The sequence below is a fragment of the Psammomys obesus genome, unplaced genomic scaffold (genome assembly GCF_907164565.1).
Source record: "Psammomys obesus unplaced genomic scaffold, mPsaObe1.curated_primary_1811, whole genome shotgun sequence".
NCBI lineage: Eukaryota > Metazoa > Chordata > Mammalia > Rodentia > Muridae > Psammomys > Psammomys obesus.
This window is the reverse complement of record NW_026589732.1, coordinates 10787900-10804203: the sequence shown is the minus strand read 5'-3', so window position 1 is coordinate 10804203 and position 16304 is coordinate 10787900. Positions and strand designations below refer to the sequence as shown.

The following is a 16304-nucleotide window of genomic DNA, read 5'->3' as shown; positions in this document are numbered from 1 at the left end:
ATCCCCCATAGTTGGGTTTAGAGGTCCATTTTTCATATGAATTCAGATTCCATTAAGTTGACGTTTAACAGTTACCATCACAAATATAATACATGAAATTTTCTGTGTGGTTCTGTTACTAAGTGTAATATTTTGGAGGTTCATCTATATAGTATGAATGAGTATTTTCTTTCTTCATGTGGTTGAATAACATATAGTTCATTTGGGTTATCCATTTGTCAGCTGTAACTTTCAGATGTTACTAGTCTTAATATCGGTTGTGTAGCTATAGCTATTGCCTCTGCATTGAAACATTCCCTTAAAGCTAAGGAAGTAAACAAAGCTTTCAAGTCTCAGGAAGCTTCTGATATTTGGTAGATTCACCTGGCCTTTTCCAAAGTTATATTTAGTTATATTAACACTAATAGCTGTTGGGTGGAGAAAGTAGACTCTCAGATTGGCTATCCTGTTTGCAAGTTGTTCTGCAGGAAAGCAGTTGTCTTGAGTTGCAACCCATTATGGGGTAAGATCTTTAGTGATGCCATTGCCTTTGAATTATCCATATACCTATAACTAACTCCTTATACATGTTCTTATAAATAACCTCAGTAAATCCACTGGTTCACTAAACTAGATTTAGGTGAAATAATTTCTTTGGTTTGTTGTTCATATCTCCTCAGAAGACTCACAGAGTATTGGTAAACTACTTGTGTTTAAGCTTTGGTGTTCATTGGTTGCTGTCTACTCATTCCCTGTACAATGATGTATCTTTGTAAAAATTCATCATACATTTTGATTATATATACATACACTCACACAGAGGCTCTGGATAAAAATACCCTGCCATTCTTGATAAGGGAATAAAGAATCTAGAATCCAGTTAACTATCTTTGGTAATTGTGTTTTTCTTGAAGAAGATAGATAAATAAACTGTAAGTATTCAGCAAAAAAAAAATCACCCACATGAATGTGTACACATTTTTGTTTTCATTTATTCATTTTTCTTTCCAACTAAGAGTATGTTTCAGGTAAAGATTCACATGCAGCAAAAATCTCAGTGTGATATAAAGTAATATATGATGATTTCTGATAAGGAAGGATGTTGTTTTGGGGAGTTGTGTCAACAGTGTTTACTTTATAGACATGGCTAAGAAGACAAGCAGGAAGGTGATTTCTCCATGGATAGCATCAATAGTCAAAGAAGATAGCCGCTCACAAATCAAGTGACCTGCCCATCATCTAGGTGAAATCTGCAGATGTAATGTTACTTTACTATTTTAATATTATGATTCTGAAAATTTTTATCTGTTTAAAATTATCTTTCTATAGTTTTATGAAGATTAACCAGGAAAAGGGTACAGACAAGACTCCAGCTGTCTTGGATGACAGACATTCCTAGGAATTCTGGAAAGAAGAAGCCCTAGAGAAGCAAGAAGGTTCTGAGTTGCTGATTACCTGTAGTTTATCCTTCCTTCTACCTTTTAGAAACAGAATTTCCAAGCTTAGTTAATGGGATGCCAGTCCTTGTTCTCTCATATAGGATGACAGGATGTTTTTCTCCAGAATCTCTGGGTGAAGAGATGTATATATAATCACAATGTATGCTTTTTTTGTTTGTTTGTTTTACAAAGATGCACGAACATTTTATAGGGAAAGAGTATTATCCAAAAATATTTAAGTATCTTGTTAAGAGTTATGCCCGATATTTCACTCATACACGCACTTAAAGATTTGCATAGTTTTGTCTCTGGACGTTGGTGAAAATGATTTTAAGGATCTTAAAAAGAAAACCAATCATGATTATACAACATGACACACTAAGCTGGAGAAGAGAAGATGAAGCAATTCTCAAACATGCAGTTTTTAGTGGAAATCTGTGGAAGAGTCTAAGAGGGGGAAATTCCAGAGTAAAGGAAGGTTAAAGCAAGACAGAAGAAAGACTATGAGCCAAAGGAAGCATGAAAAGTCTGCAGAGAAGGTCTATCGTATTAAAACTACTGGAGAGCACAAGGAAGGTTAGAAGAGATTAGTAAGTATGATTTGAGGGAGTCACAGCCTAGCCATGGCTGCCTCCACAGTTCACATTATGTATCTTAGTTTACAGCCTCTCTTTCTGTTTTACTTTTTTCCCCCTGTGATAAAACACCATTATAAAGGCAACTTATAGAAGGAGGAATTCATCTGGATATTAGGGTTCCAGAGAGTTAGGGTCTATAATGACAGTGACTGCATGACAGTTAAGGATGATATTGATAACAAGGAGCAGTCATGGCAGCTGGAGCTAGAATCTGAGAGCTGAAGGCTCAGCTCTCCACCACAAACAAAAAGAACAGACTGGGCACAGTACATGGCTTTGAAACCTCAAATCTCACCACCAGTGATGCACTTCCTTCAGTAAGGCCATGCCTTCTCAGCCTCCCCAAGCAGTGCCACCAACTGAGGAGAAAGTCTTTAAATGCCAGAGCCTATGGGGACTCTGTTCATGTTCAAGTCACATCACTCTCACATAGGCATCTTGCACTCACTATATGGTTATGGTTTCACCATCATCTTTTAAATCTCTTCACTCAAGATCAGGAACTGATTAAACCCCGAACCTCATGTGGTTACATCCAAAATCTGCTCATTTTATCTGTAACATTTAAGCAATTAACAAATTCTTATTGTCAACTTCCCTTTCTGGACCTTCATTCTCTTTCTTCCTCTATGATTTTTTTCTCCTCAGAGGTCAGGATTTTGATATGTCCTATGATTAATTCATGTTGTATATGAGTTTGAAAAATTTTTTCAGTAGTGAACTTTTATTTTAAAAAATGATGTTCTACCTCCAACACAGACAGTTACTACATTCTAAGTCGGTGTTCCAGGCTCAGCTCTCACTGCCCTGTCTACTCTAAGCCTCAGTGGGATCTTTATTTGAAATGAACATAAGCATCATTCTGTAACACATTCAATGACTGTCATTGTTCAAAGATAAGGCCTGACCACAAGACTCCATTGCAGTCTCCATTTCTTTTTTTAAAGCTATTAATATTTTTATTTGACATAAAAAATAATGAATTTCACACACGTTATTGAATTCACTCATATTTACCCCTCTACTACCCTGTCTTGTCCCTTCCCCAGTTTCTATCAGTACCCATTTCTTTCTTTCAATATTCCCCCTTTGTTTCATACATACATATATTTATTTAAGTGTATGTGTTTTTTATTTATTCTTCTCTCATATAGTGTATCCTGACTGCAGAGTCCCTTCCCTCTTTTCCTCCCAGTCTCTTTCCCTACCTCCTCTCTCCCCCAGATCCACACCTACTTTGTTTCCCTTGAGGAAAGGAAAGGCCTCTCAGGGATATCAACCAAATATGATATATCAAGTTGCTGTCATATTAAGGCTGGTTGAAGCAACCCAGTATGAGGAAAAGGGTCCCAAGAGCAGGCAAAAGAGTTAGAGGCAGCCCCTGCTCCCACTGTTAGGAGTCCCACAAGAAGACCAAGCTAAACAACCATAACATAAATGCATAGGACCTAGCTCAGACTCATGTGGCTTCCTATTGTCAGTTCAGTCTCTGTGAGCCCCTGAGAGCCATGGTTAGTTGATTCTGTGGACTGTTTTCTTGTGGTGTCCTTGACCACTCTGTCTCCTACAATACTCTCTTTCCCTCTTCTTCACAATTCCCTGAGCTTCACCTAATGTTTGTCTGTGAGTCTCTGCATCTGCTCCCATCAGTTGCTGGATAAAATCTCTGTGATAATGATTATGCCTGGCTCCAGTCTACAAGTATAGCAGAGTATTAGTAGGAATTATTTCATTGTCTTTTTTTGGTCGTGTTTGGTTTTATCCTAGGCCTGTAGTTCCTGGCCCTCCAGGCAGTATCAGGCATGGGTCTTAAGTTAGATGACCACTCCCACAAGTTTTGCACCACCATTACCCCAGAACATCTTGCAGGTATAGGATTAAGGTTTGTGACTGGGTTGGTGTCACAGTCTCTCCGCTGGTAGCCTTGCCCAGTTACAGAAGATGGCTGGTTCAGGCTCTGTCTATTCCATTACTAGGAGTCTTAGCTAGGATCATTCTTGAAGATTCCTGGGAGTTTCCATTCATTAGGTTTCTACCTCACCTTAAAAATGCCCCCCCCCAGTTCCAGTTTTCTCTCCCAATACTCTCACCCTCTATCCCCCACCAACTGTTCCCTCTGTTCCTATCCCCACCTGTCCCCAGTTCACCCTCTAAATCTATTTTATTTCCTTTCCCCAAGAAGGTCCATGTGTCTCCCCATTAATCTCCTCTTTTTAATTGGCCTCTTTGGGTCTGTGGATTATAGCATGATAAGCCTTTACTTTATAGCTATTATCCACTTATAAGTGAGTACAATGTATGTGTATATTTTAAATATGAGTACAGTGTATTCGTATATTTTAAATCAAGATTCTTCATATGAGAGGAAACATGAACTACTTTTTATGCTAAATCTGGCTTATTTTGCTTAGCATGATGCTCTCCAGTTGTATGTTTCTCAAAAATAATGTATGATTGAATGAAACTTAAATATGTATAAACATGTCACATTTTTACTATTCATTTGTTGATGGACATTAAAGCTGATTCCATTTTTTGGCTATTGGGAATAGTAATATAATAATCACAGATGTGAGATATCTCTGTGGCATGTTAATTTAGATTCCTTTGGGTCTATATCAAGAAGTGATATAGCAGTATACAATGGATTTATGGCCATTCTACTTTAAATTTTGTTTGTTTGTTTGTTGTTGTTGTTTTGTCTCTGTTTTAAGTCTTGTGTTTCCCAGCACACAAGCTTTGTTATTGACTATGGCTTTGGGATACTCCCTATAATTTCTTTACTTTGGTCTGGGTTGCTCAGTCTTTAGTGAGTAATGCTTTTAGTATATCCTTGCACATGAGATATTATCTAGTGCCTCGTGACAATAGTCAATTGGTCTATCCATTTTCTTATATGTAATCCCACCGTTTCTTTTTTGGATGACTTAAAAACTCATTGTTTATCCAAATAAATATCTCTGCTCATGTGAAACATGCATACCTGTCCATATGTGCTTACATGCATACTTCCATAGGTCATGTAAAAGACTTGCAGCAGGCCTGGAAAAGAAACCTTTAAGAATGTTGATAAGCTTTTCTGGACCTGCCTGAGCAGGTGGTGCCATCATGAATGTTGACATTTGCCACAACAAAGACCAAAAGTCTCAGCACAAAGATTCCAAGAGCCAGGCCATCTACCTGAGACTGCTGGTCAAGCTGTACAGGTTTCTGGCCATCAAACCAACTCCACCTTCAATCAAGTTGTGATAAAAAAAAGCTATTTATGAGTTGTACTAACTGGCCACTTCTGTCCCTTTCCTGGATGATCTGAAAGATGAAGTTTCTTGGCCAAGAGAAAAAACAGTGGTGGTGGTGGAGATGCATGGTCACAGGTGACATATGGATTTTGGACGTGCACAAACTGCAGGTGTGTGCAGAGTAGGTGAGCAGCAGGGATAAAGTTCGGTCTTCAAGGCTGGGGTTAAGATCATCAGCTTTGACTAACTAGCTGGAGTCTCCCAAAGTCTTTGGCACCATACTCCTGTTTGGTCCTCGAAAGAGCCTTAGGAACCCCACACAACCATGCCAAATCCTTATGTCTGCTCTAAGGGACAGAAGTTTGAGCATGCCAGAGGGCCATCTGTTGCCTACAAAACCAGACCCTGCATCTTACTTTTCTTAAGAAAAGCTTTGGATGTTGAAAAGAAAACCCAAAGATGGTGAGCTGAATATGTATCTCCTTGATATGAGCTTTCCAAAAACCAAGTATATAATCTTGGTCCAAGTAGAAAGAGGTAAATCACAGGTTCATTCAACAGTTACTGAGTCATCTCCTGTTTGCTGTCTGCTCTTTTGGGGTTTCATGTCTTTCAAAAAAGTAGACATTAAGCGATTATAACCATGGAATAGGAGTGTATTTTAAAGCATGATCAGTTCCAGGAGGAAAAAGACCAGAGAACAAGGAGACAGATAATAGAGACCTAGTTTCGATGGAGTTATAAGAAAAGGCTTTTTGAAGTTAGTGTCTAAGAATGGAAGGGCAGAGCCAACAGAAGTGTGGGAGGAAAAGGAATGCAGGCAGAAGGACCAGAATAGCAAAGGCCACATTAGGAAGATTGCATGATTAGAAGGTTTAATGAGTATTATAAAATGTGGACTTAGTAAATAATTTTCATTTATTTCAGGGTGTTTGTATGGCCACAAAGTGGAATAAACACTGCAACCTCCTTTGAAAATGATCTGTATAAATTATTATAGACTGTGATTTTACTTGACTATCATAAAAGAAGTGTACTTGTAAAAAGAAAGCGGAAGTGACAGCTTGGAAAGGACAACAAGGAAGGAAGGAAATAAAAACAATAGCTAGCAAGGTTTTTCTGTGGTATAGTTGTTATGTTTGGAAAAAGCACGTCATTTTCCATCCTGTCTGTATCGTGATCCTAAATGTGGGTATTCATTCTATTAGACAGAAATTGAGATTGATTGAGGTTTAGCAACTGGCATAATTAATAAATGATAGGGTCAGCTCTAATTCTGTCTGGAGGGCGACAGTGCCCTTCAACTATAGCACTGTCACAAGGTCACTATTTTAAGATCTCCAAGGCTGTGAATGGTTAGGAGGACAAGGCCCTATACAAAGAAGACTAAAGCAGGGAGGGCGCTTAAGGGTCCAAAAACTTTATTAGTAGTGGTATCTATGAAGACACTAGAGTTAGCAGCTCCACATTGTAAAAAAAAAAGTATTGTGCACATAGATCAGGGAGCAAGAGTCAGCAGACAGTCTGATCCAAATGTGAGTCTAGGAGATGTACCGGAGAGTCAGGGAACTTGGAGGACTTCAAAGAGTGGGAAGCTATGGTGGTTGTGATCTTTTGATATCCTTGGTCCCTGCCTTAACCTATTCATACTACTATTTCTAGAAGACAGGAGGTTATTTCTCACAGTTCTGGAGTCTTGTACATCTTTGGTCAAGGTCCTAGTGAATTTGGTGCTTGTTGAGTATCAGACTCTTGGCTCAAAGCTGGTCCTTTCTCCCCATGATCTCACCTGGTAGAAGGAAGATAAGTTTTGTTGGACCATAATCTCTAGGGCATTGATCTCACTCAGGAGGGTAAGTTCTCACAAATGGGTCAGCCACAACATAAGCCAAACTCTCATAATGCTATCACATTATGAACTAGTTCTCCAAGGACTATTTCTAACAGGAACTCAATGACTGGCTCTTTGGCCTCCCCACCTCCCAAGGGAGGAGCAGTCCTGTTAGGCCACAGAGGAGAGCTTTGCAGCCAGTCCTGAAGATACCTGATAAAACAGGATCGGATGAATGGGGAGGAGGTTCCCCCTATCAGTGGACTTGGCAAGGGGCACGGTGGAGATGAGGGAGGAAGGGACTGGGAGGGAATGAGGGATCGGGACACGGCTGGGATACAGAGTTAATAAAATGTAACTGATAAGAAAAAAATAAAATAAAATAAAAGTGAACTAGTTCTCTTTTTTTTCCCAATTTTTAAAATGTATGTGTTTATGTGTCTGTGTGCACAGTGTGTGTATTTGTGTACATACATGAGTGTAGGTGCCAATGGTGCACATGTAAAAGTCAGATGACAACCTTGGATGTTGGTTCTTAGCTTACTATTTGACATAGGATCTATTTTTTGGCTGTATATTTCATGCTAGTTGGCCTACAAGGCTCCTTGGAGTTCTAGAGTCTTCATCTCCCATCTCAAAACAGGAGTGCTAATATTGTAGACATGCATGCAATTTGGGCCAGATTTTGAGTTGTAAGTTTTTGAACCTAGATCATCATGCCTGAATGGCAAGTGTTTTACCCATGTACCCGTCTCCTCAGTCTCTGGAGCTAGGATTTGAACAAATCAATTTATGAGAGGTGATACCAACAAGTAGACTATAATAGACCCCAAAATAAGAACTTTCCAAATATTAGGTAGACACTGCTTCAGCTGATGCCACTCTTCCTGGGTAGCCCCTGGCCAGCAACCAAGAACAATGGCAAAACCAGGACCTGATCACTATTGCTCAGACCATCTGCTCCAGTTGTTCTTCTGGGACTTCCTGATGTTCTTTAGAGTGGAATTGATGCCTGAAGCTCTTCTGGCCTTTGTGCATCCCAATGTAATAGAGGACATCTGGGAACCAGGACATTGTCTTTGCTTATTGTGGTACCTTGGTCTTATACGTCACCTATTATGTGTCAAGTACTGTTTTACAAGAGCTGTGTCTGTGAATAGATTTAGTCCTCAAGAGACCGTGAGTGGGTAGAACTTTCAGTGTCAGTCACAGATGGCTCACAGTATGAAAGTGCTGTAAAGTTTCACAATAACTTGTAGCTAGAGTCTCTGCCCATGCAGTCTGTTATAGAGTTGAAGGTCATAACCTTACGCTCTCTTCGGCACCCTGTGTTAAAGGCGCTGTAGATATCATTGAAAGATAAAGGGGCATGGCGTAGGTAGAGCTGTCCTGGTCTGCCACTCCACTCCCTAGCTCTTCTTAGCCTCTTTCCTTCAAGGATTTCATGGTACCTTTTCTGCTGCTCACGCCATGCTCACTTGCCTGGAGGCTTCTGGGGAATTTTCTCTTTGTCTCCCATCTCACTGAAGGAGTGTTGGGATTTTAAATGTTGGGGCTGCTGTTTGTGGTTTTCATGTGGTTGAACCCATGGCCTGTGACTCTCCCTTTCATTCTCACCTAATTTGTGTGGACCTCTGTCTACTCATCCTTCAAATCCTCATCAGCCCCATACCCTTGGCCAGCTCTGTTCTGACCACAGACAGAGCGTGATCCTATAGCTACACTTAGGTGTGGCACCTGATGCTTCAATTTCACATCTCCACTAGCAACTTCTGTGAAATAACTAATTCGCACAGATTTTGTTGCTGGTTCCTTCCCACAGACATCATGCTCCAGAGGATCGCCAAGTTCAGCCTTAGACTAGCCTATAATGATAAAAGTCTAGTGACATTTTGGCTGGATGTTTTCACCCTGGCAACCTGGGTCTCAGGCTACCCAAAAGAACAGAGAGCTGGAAGCTTCCTGCAGAAACACACATTCTGCAAAGGCTGAAAGTTCCATCAGGAGGACCTGGTGGACACTAACACACCAGCTCTAAGTTCTGGAGAGGATAGTTGGTGGGAGTTTGGAGAAGAGAACCAGCTTGTCAGGTCTAATGACAAAGCCAGTTGTACCCACTCTGAGAGTCCTTAAGTGACCTCCCTGATGCTGCACAACACACGTGTCTTGCCACCACTCAGAGAAAGTAGCTCCTCATAAAGAAGCCAGCAAAGTTCAGGGAAATAGCTAGCAGCAGAAAATGACTAGTGGCATGCTTTCAGGTCTGGCTTTGAGTTTTTCTTGTACAACTGAAAACAAAGCTGTTTTCCCACGCCGAGGAATGAGGAGATAGACTACAGCTTCTCCCGAGTCCTTCAGAGCGGAGCACAGCAGGTCATGCTTCTTAGTGTGAGGGTCCCACCTTCCTCAGGGTGGTTTCCTACCCTCTTTCTCACCGTGTGCTTTTATCCTTTCTTATCACTTATCCACACAAAGGAAGACTGACTCTTGGGGAAAGTAGTGCACAGATCAAGTGTTGCATGCTCAGAGCTTCCACTTGAAGGAATTCTAATGAGAAAAATAGAAAATTTCCATACTATTTTGGATTCCACAAAACCGTTATGTTGGAACTGTTTCCTTTCTTTCTCTAAAGAATTACGTAACTCAGGCAACATCACTTCTGCTTCATTGATGATGAAACTGCTGTTGGATGGGATGTGCCCAGCGTCTCACTGCTAGAAGCATTTCTGGGGCATGGACCCCCATGATGTTTAGCTGTACTGCCTTCATTGCATGCCATCAAGCAGAGTCCAGTGTAAGGAACACATATTTAAGTGACATTAACTGTTCTTATCCACAGTGTCCATTGGCTTTGTATATGTAAACCATAACTGAGACATTAAAATGAGTTATTTTTCTGAAAACTAATTTATTAAGGAACTATTTATTTGTGGTACTACTTATTTGGAAAGAATTTATTTGTAAGACTATTTAGCAGCTCAAAAAATATATGTATTCTTGCTGGTGGTGTGTTTAATAAAAATATTAAGGATGTATATTTTAGTTATCTTGATACCCCAAACTATAAGAATGTATGCTTTTATAACTAGAAAGAACATAAAAGACAAAAAATGATGAAGGAAAAAAATTTGGAGGGAAAGAAAATTGTTGCAATATCAACCTTTTGAGGCATCACTAAAGGCAGATGTTTCTGTTATAATTCTGAAAATCACTCTGGGTCTTCCTTGCTGACTGAACAGCCACTATGCTAGAATCTGACTGAAGTGAGGACAAGGTTTGGGGATACACATGGGGTCTAAAAGATCATAGACTAGGGTTGCACCTCATGCTACTGGCCTCTGGGGGTAAGCAATATGAGGCAGGGTTGCTCTCCTGGGCCTCTGTTTTCTCCCTCTGTAAATTAATAGCAGCTTGACAAGTGTCTAGACATACAAGGCAACAAAAATATGATTATCATAGTCCTTCTGGGTAAGACAAGAAATTTCAAGTGGATCCCTACATATTGTCTTATTTTTCTCCCAAATCCTTGTAAGGTAAGTATAGAATAGGAGGAACCAAGTCCAGGTGAGGTCAATTGGCTTGATCAAATCCACCAACTAGTGTGAGGACTTGCCCTCGGCTCTGAGGATTCTAATTTGATATATCATTCACCCAGTGAAACGAAAGCTCCATGCTTGCTTCTAGCATTCAGCTTTGAGGGCAGATATGTAAGGTGACTGAGCCCATGAAAAAGACCTTTATGTATAAGAGGCTCTATGCATGGATGCTGGGGAAGTCAAACTAACATCTAATTTTAGTATGCAGCAAAGGCCGTGTCTCTGTTAATCGTATTCAGTCAGGCAGACTGGAGAAGAGAAGGAATAAAATAAACATGTCCCTTAACCTTTACAATCCGCACATGCTGATTGTCCCACCAGGTTTAGAATCTGTCTTGCCTGTAATCATCAGTCACGTTCTGTGATCTCTGCAGACCTTTTTGTTCTCTGTTCTTCCCCCCCTTCCTGCCATTTTACCTCTATGGGATTTCTTTCCCCTGCATCAAATCAACATCTTTCAGTCTTGAGTTTTACCCTGCTCTCTCACTACTTGGTCCCAGTGGGGTGAAATGCAGCTCAGCAGTGATCTATTGGACATCCTGCATCTGGCAAGATCCAGGCCAAGAGGAGGCAAGGAACCTCATAAATCACACCAGAAAGACCTTGACATCATCATCAACATATAGGAAACAAAAGAATAGAAAAAAAATGCCAAATGAATCAATAAATTAAAGGAGGGGCTGGAAAGATAATTCAGTAGTTAAAAGTATATCCTGATCTTGCAGGCCAGTGGAGTTTGGTTTCCAGCACCCACTTTAGGTGGCTCACAATAGTCTGTAACTCCAGCTTCAGGACATCTAATGCTCTATTCTGGACTCTGAGGGTACCTGCACTCACGCTTGCACACGCTCACACAGAACTAAAAATAAGAATAAATTATACAAAGAAAAACATTAAGAGATCCTTTTTATCTTGACATGGTCATCCTGCCTTAATACAAGCAGCAAACTGTCACCAATGCACAGCCATCAACAAAACATTCAACCAGGCATCTATGGAGTGGAACTCCTTTGTGAATTACGGTATTCAATGAGACAATAACAAACGCTGTGATTAATAGGTCAAGGCATTGAGCTAGACAATGCTCTGGAGTTTAAGAACAGGAATTGTCTTGACGAATCTCTTCTGCTGGTTTTGTAGGTGGTGCACGTAATTTTAGAATGATGTGAGTCAGATTTCATCAAAATCCAAGCAAGATAAAAAAATCTTTCTAACCAGTAAATGGGAATATAATAAATCTCTGTGATGGTTTGAATAAAAATAACCCCATAGGTTCATAAGGAGTGGCACTATTAGGAGTTGTAGCCTTGTTGAAGTAAGTGTGACATTGTTGGAGGAAGTGTGTCACTGTGGGTGGACTTTGATGACTCAGATGCTCAAAGCCATGCCCCAGTGTGGCATTCTCTTCCTGCTGCCTGAAAATCCAGATGTAGAACTCTCAGCTCCTTCTCTAGCAACAAGTCTACCCACATGTCACCATACTTCCTTTCATGACAACAATGGACTAACCTCTCAACTCTAAGCCACCCCCAATTAAATGTTTTCATTTATAAGAGTTGTTGTGTGCATAGTGTCTTTTCAATAGAAATTCTAAGTAAGACAAGTCCTGGCATAGAACAGTGCTGTGCTGTCCAATGTGGTCACCACTAGCTACATATGTCTTTTGATGTCATGAAGTGACTAGTCTAGGCCTAGCTTTGCTATAAGTATATAAACCAGAGTATAGAGATTTAGCATGATGGGAGGGGGAACAAGTGTAAAGGATATTATACACGATTTTTGTATTTTGATTCTATTGAAATAAGATTGATACAGCCAAGTAAAATCTCTTACTAAGATTAATTATACTTCCTGTTTATTTTCAATTTTTTAAAAATGAGTGGTTCATCTTCATTGTTCACAATCTTCATATACAACAGCACTGGAGTTCCAAGTTGTCATTAGGTTGCAAACAAACAAACAAAAAAATCCTTTCTACGGTAATGGTCAATTAGCCAGTGTGGGCAACACCACAGAATGTCTTTCTCTCTCTCTCTCTTTCTTTCTCCCTCTTTCACATACACACACACACAGATAAAGAGACAGACAGACAGACAGACAGACAGAGAGATGGCTCTTAAGATCCAGGCTGATAAAGGAGGCCAATGTTAGTAGTCTACAGTAACAAGAACAACGACTTCATGAGGAAGCCCTGCATGGGGAATTGAGACTAATGCAAAAACAGTTCTTGGTTTTGCCATATCTGTTTTTGTTTTAGAGAGGAGAAGGTGAAAGTTTGTCTTTATTAGTTGTAATAAGTACTACACTGTGATTAATTCTGCGCTGGCTGTGCTCTGGAAGGCTCTTATGTTGACTCCCTGAAGCTCCACTCTAAGGAACATCTTCAGGTCTAATGACTACATTTTAGTTTAGAATTGTCTCTGAGGAACTTTCAGCAGCCACAGTGTCTAAGTTGTCCTTCTTAAAGGAGGCAGCTTCAACCCAGACCATCCTTACAGGTGACACAGAATGTTCTGTCAATATTCATAATCAGATCAAAGAAATTCCAGTTTTCAAACCCCACTGGGCGTGTGTGTATGCTCATGTATGCTGCCTGTGTGGAAGGGAGGTCCTCACTTAAGATAGTTGCAAATCCAAAATTGCAAAAGAAAACTCTGTCATCAAATCAACAGCTTGGTCATTCCTGTGGCAGTGGAGATTCCAACTCAATTTCTGAGTCCTCTGGCTAGTCACAATGTATAGTTGTGGTAGGGTGGGTTCTCTCATGTTTCTTGTTAAAAATATGACAGTATTTGCTGTTAATCAATTGAGAAATTGAATGCCAGAAACTATTTTTTTTTCTTTGCCTTTTATTTTCTCTAGTTCTTGGAAACCAAAAACACATAAGGCTGTTTTTAAACCTGGAAAATAATAGATGAATGTGAGTCTTTTATACTTTAACAAAAACAAGAGAAAGAATGAAGTGTGAAAATCTCTAGAGTGTGCGCTTTCTGAGTCAGAGTGTCACATAGCTTAGAATTTGCTACATAGCCACGGATGGCTTCAGACTCCTGTTCCCCTGCCCCGATTTCCTGGGTGCTGAGAATCCAGGAGTGAGCTACTACACCCAGTTTACAGGGAGCTGAGGAGTTCCGGAGGCCAGAACCTCTAGTATGCACTTTACCAATTACACCACACCCCCACTCCAAAAGCCAGATTGTATTTCTCAGCTCCAAGTGTTAGAACAGGAGATTCCACTTCTTTGGAATCTCTTACGTTAGAGGTGTTTCAGTCAGTATGCCTCTGTTTTCCCTCCTATTGCCAAAGGGGGGAAAAAGTCAGGGTACAGCAAATCTCTGTCTTCAGATACTTGGCATGAACACACAAGCCTGTGAGCAACCTGCCCCAGACTGAGAAGGGAGCAGCCCCTTGTGTGGACTGCTGAAGCCCTCTGACACTGATCAGTTCTCTCTTCTGTTTTGCAAAGCGGAAGATGTTAACGTGAGGCTTCTCAGTGTGCCCATTAATATCTCCAAAAGCTCAGAGCTTCTCACCTTGACAGTGTTTCGTGGAATTTATCCGATTCCCAGCACGTAGTTTCTTCTTGTATCACAGCCCCTCAAGTCTCCGAGCTGGGCTTTAAAAGCAAGTTGGGGGCAGGTTGGAGAGTCACTTGCAGATTTTTCATCTTGTTCTCTATAACGTTGGAGGTGGTGTCACTGCCTTTGCACAGTGTTTGGATAAGACTTGGTCCACATACTCAATGTGCCGATTTTCCCAGTGTCTTTACTAGCCACCACATAGTGGGGATGCAGATCACAGCTGCTGAATTGCTAAGCTCATTCTCAGACCTGATTCTGGGAAGTTATTTCTTTGACAAGATTGGGAGCTTCCTCACTGTCCTCCCACAGTGGTGGGAGTAGTTGTTCTAATGTTGCCACTTGTACCAACAGCAACTCTGAGCAGGGGGAGCAATCTTGAAGAGTGCCTTGGGCTGCTCCATCTAAGTCAGCAGCCCAAGAGATAATTGTTGAAATGTCTTTAGCTCGCAGTGGGTGCTGTCTTTCCTCTGAGCCGAATTTCACAGGATGTTGGCTGCGGTCATGACCCAGGTTAAACATAGACTGTGGCCTCATAGCTTGCTATTGCTCAATTTGTTCATTATATACTCATCAAAAAATTGACTGAACTCCTACGGGGTGACAGGCAGTGTTCTGGAAACTGGGAAGATAGGTGTGAACAAGGCCGGCAGTGTCGTCATCGGTAGGAAGTGTCCACTTGGGAAGGAAACTGATGTTCAAAAATAAACCTGCAGAGGAGGTCTGTGTTAAGAAGCACACAGATAAAGCACGTTGCCTTGAAACCTCAGAACGGCCACCCAGCAAGGGAGGTCCCCAGCATTTGACATGATAAGGCAATGGGCACCGAGAGGCCAGTGGGTCCATGGGGTGTTTTGAGCTAAGGAACAGAGGTGAGGCAGGGTTTCCCAACCCACCATGGTGCTTCAGGCAATGCTACTGGGGCCCAGGATGCAACACAAAGAAACCTTCAGTTTTCCATTGTGAAGGTCCTCCCTGCCTTTTAGGGTTCTGACCATTAAGCAAGCCCAAAGAAGAAGAAAAACAAACAAACAAAAAACAAAACAAAACAAAACAAAAAAAAACACTTATAATGGTATCCTGATTTGGACAACATTACTAAATATACTCTAGCTACTGTCCAAATGTTCATAGAAAACAAATGACTGCAAAACTGAGTGATAAAAATTTATATATATATATATAACAGGATAAAGGTTCTAGAAACTTCTGGAAGTCAGTGACGACTTTTCTTCTACCAAAAGCGAGAAGGAATCTAGATGGTTTTGAACACAGGAGTATGCTGTGGAGGTGAAGGCATCAGGAGGAGAGGAAATAGCTTGTACCATGCCTGAAAGAGCAGAGCTCACGTGGGGAGGTTGGGGGTGGGATGGGGGCCATAATTGCTCCTTCTGGCTGGAATATGAGTGCCCTAGAGGAGGGGGCGAGAGATGGGCTGGCTTAGCTCACAGACTAATCCCCTTTTCTATGGCTGTCAGGAGCTCTGGGAGGTGATGAGCCAGAGGGAAGCTCTGAGGGGCACAGGCCCAAACATGGTGGGCCACTTGGACCTCTGTCATCTGAGAGGTGAGACCCCAATGTGTGCCAAATTGCCTCTTCAAGATTCAGCCTCTCCGTACCATGGACCGATTGCCTGTCTGGCATGAGATAATCTGTCAGACACCAGCTGCTGAGCATTCTTCCCTCGTGGGCACATTTATTATTATGTTACAATGCGCATGGAGAATCTTAACCATCACTGGAGTGAAAATGATTAAAATGTGGCTTCTTTTTTTTTTTAATTTTTTGGTATTTTGTTTTGTGTGTGCAAAAATCCTGCCGCCCTCCTTCTGCCACAGACGGCATCACTGGTCATGCAATGTGTTGGGGGAGCAGGCTGGGGGGAGCCCTTGTCATAATTAACAAAACAACCAGCAAGAGAATCCCAGGGTCTCCTGGCGGGGAAGGAAGAGACTGTATGGAGCCTTTGTGATCAGCCCAGGAGTTCAGCAGCCAGGGACGCTG

General features: G+C 41.2%; 1 pseudogene; it reads left to right on the top strand.

Moving 5' to 3' along the window:
- Positions 1-5164: 5164 nt before the first annotated feature.
- LOC129675258 (60S ribosomal protein L18-like) lies at positions 5165-5761 on the top strand (annotated as a pseudogene).
- The last annotated feature ends 10543 nt before the right edge of the window (positions 5762-16304 follow it).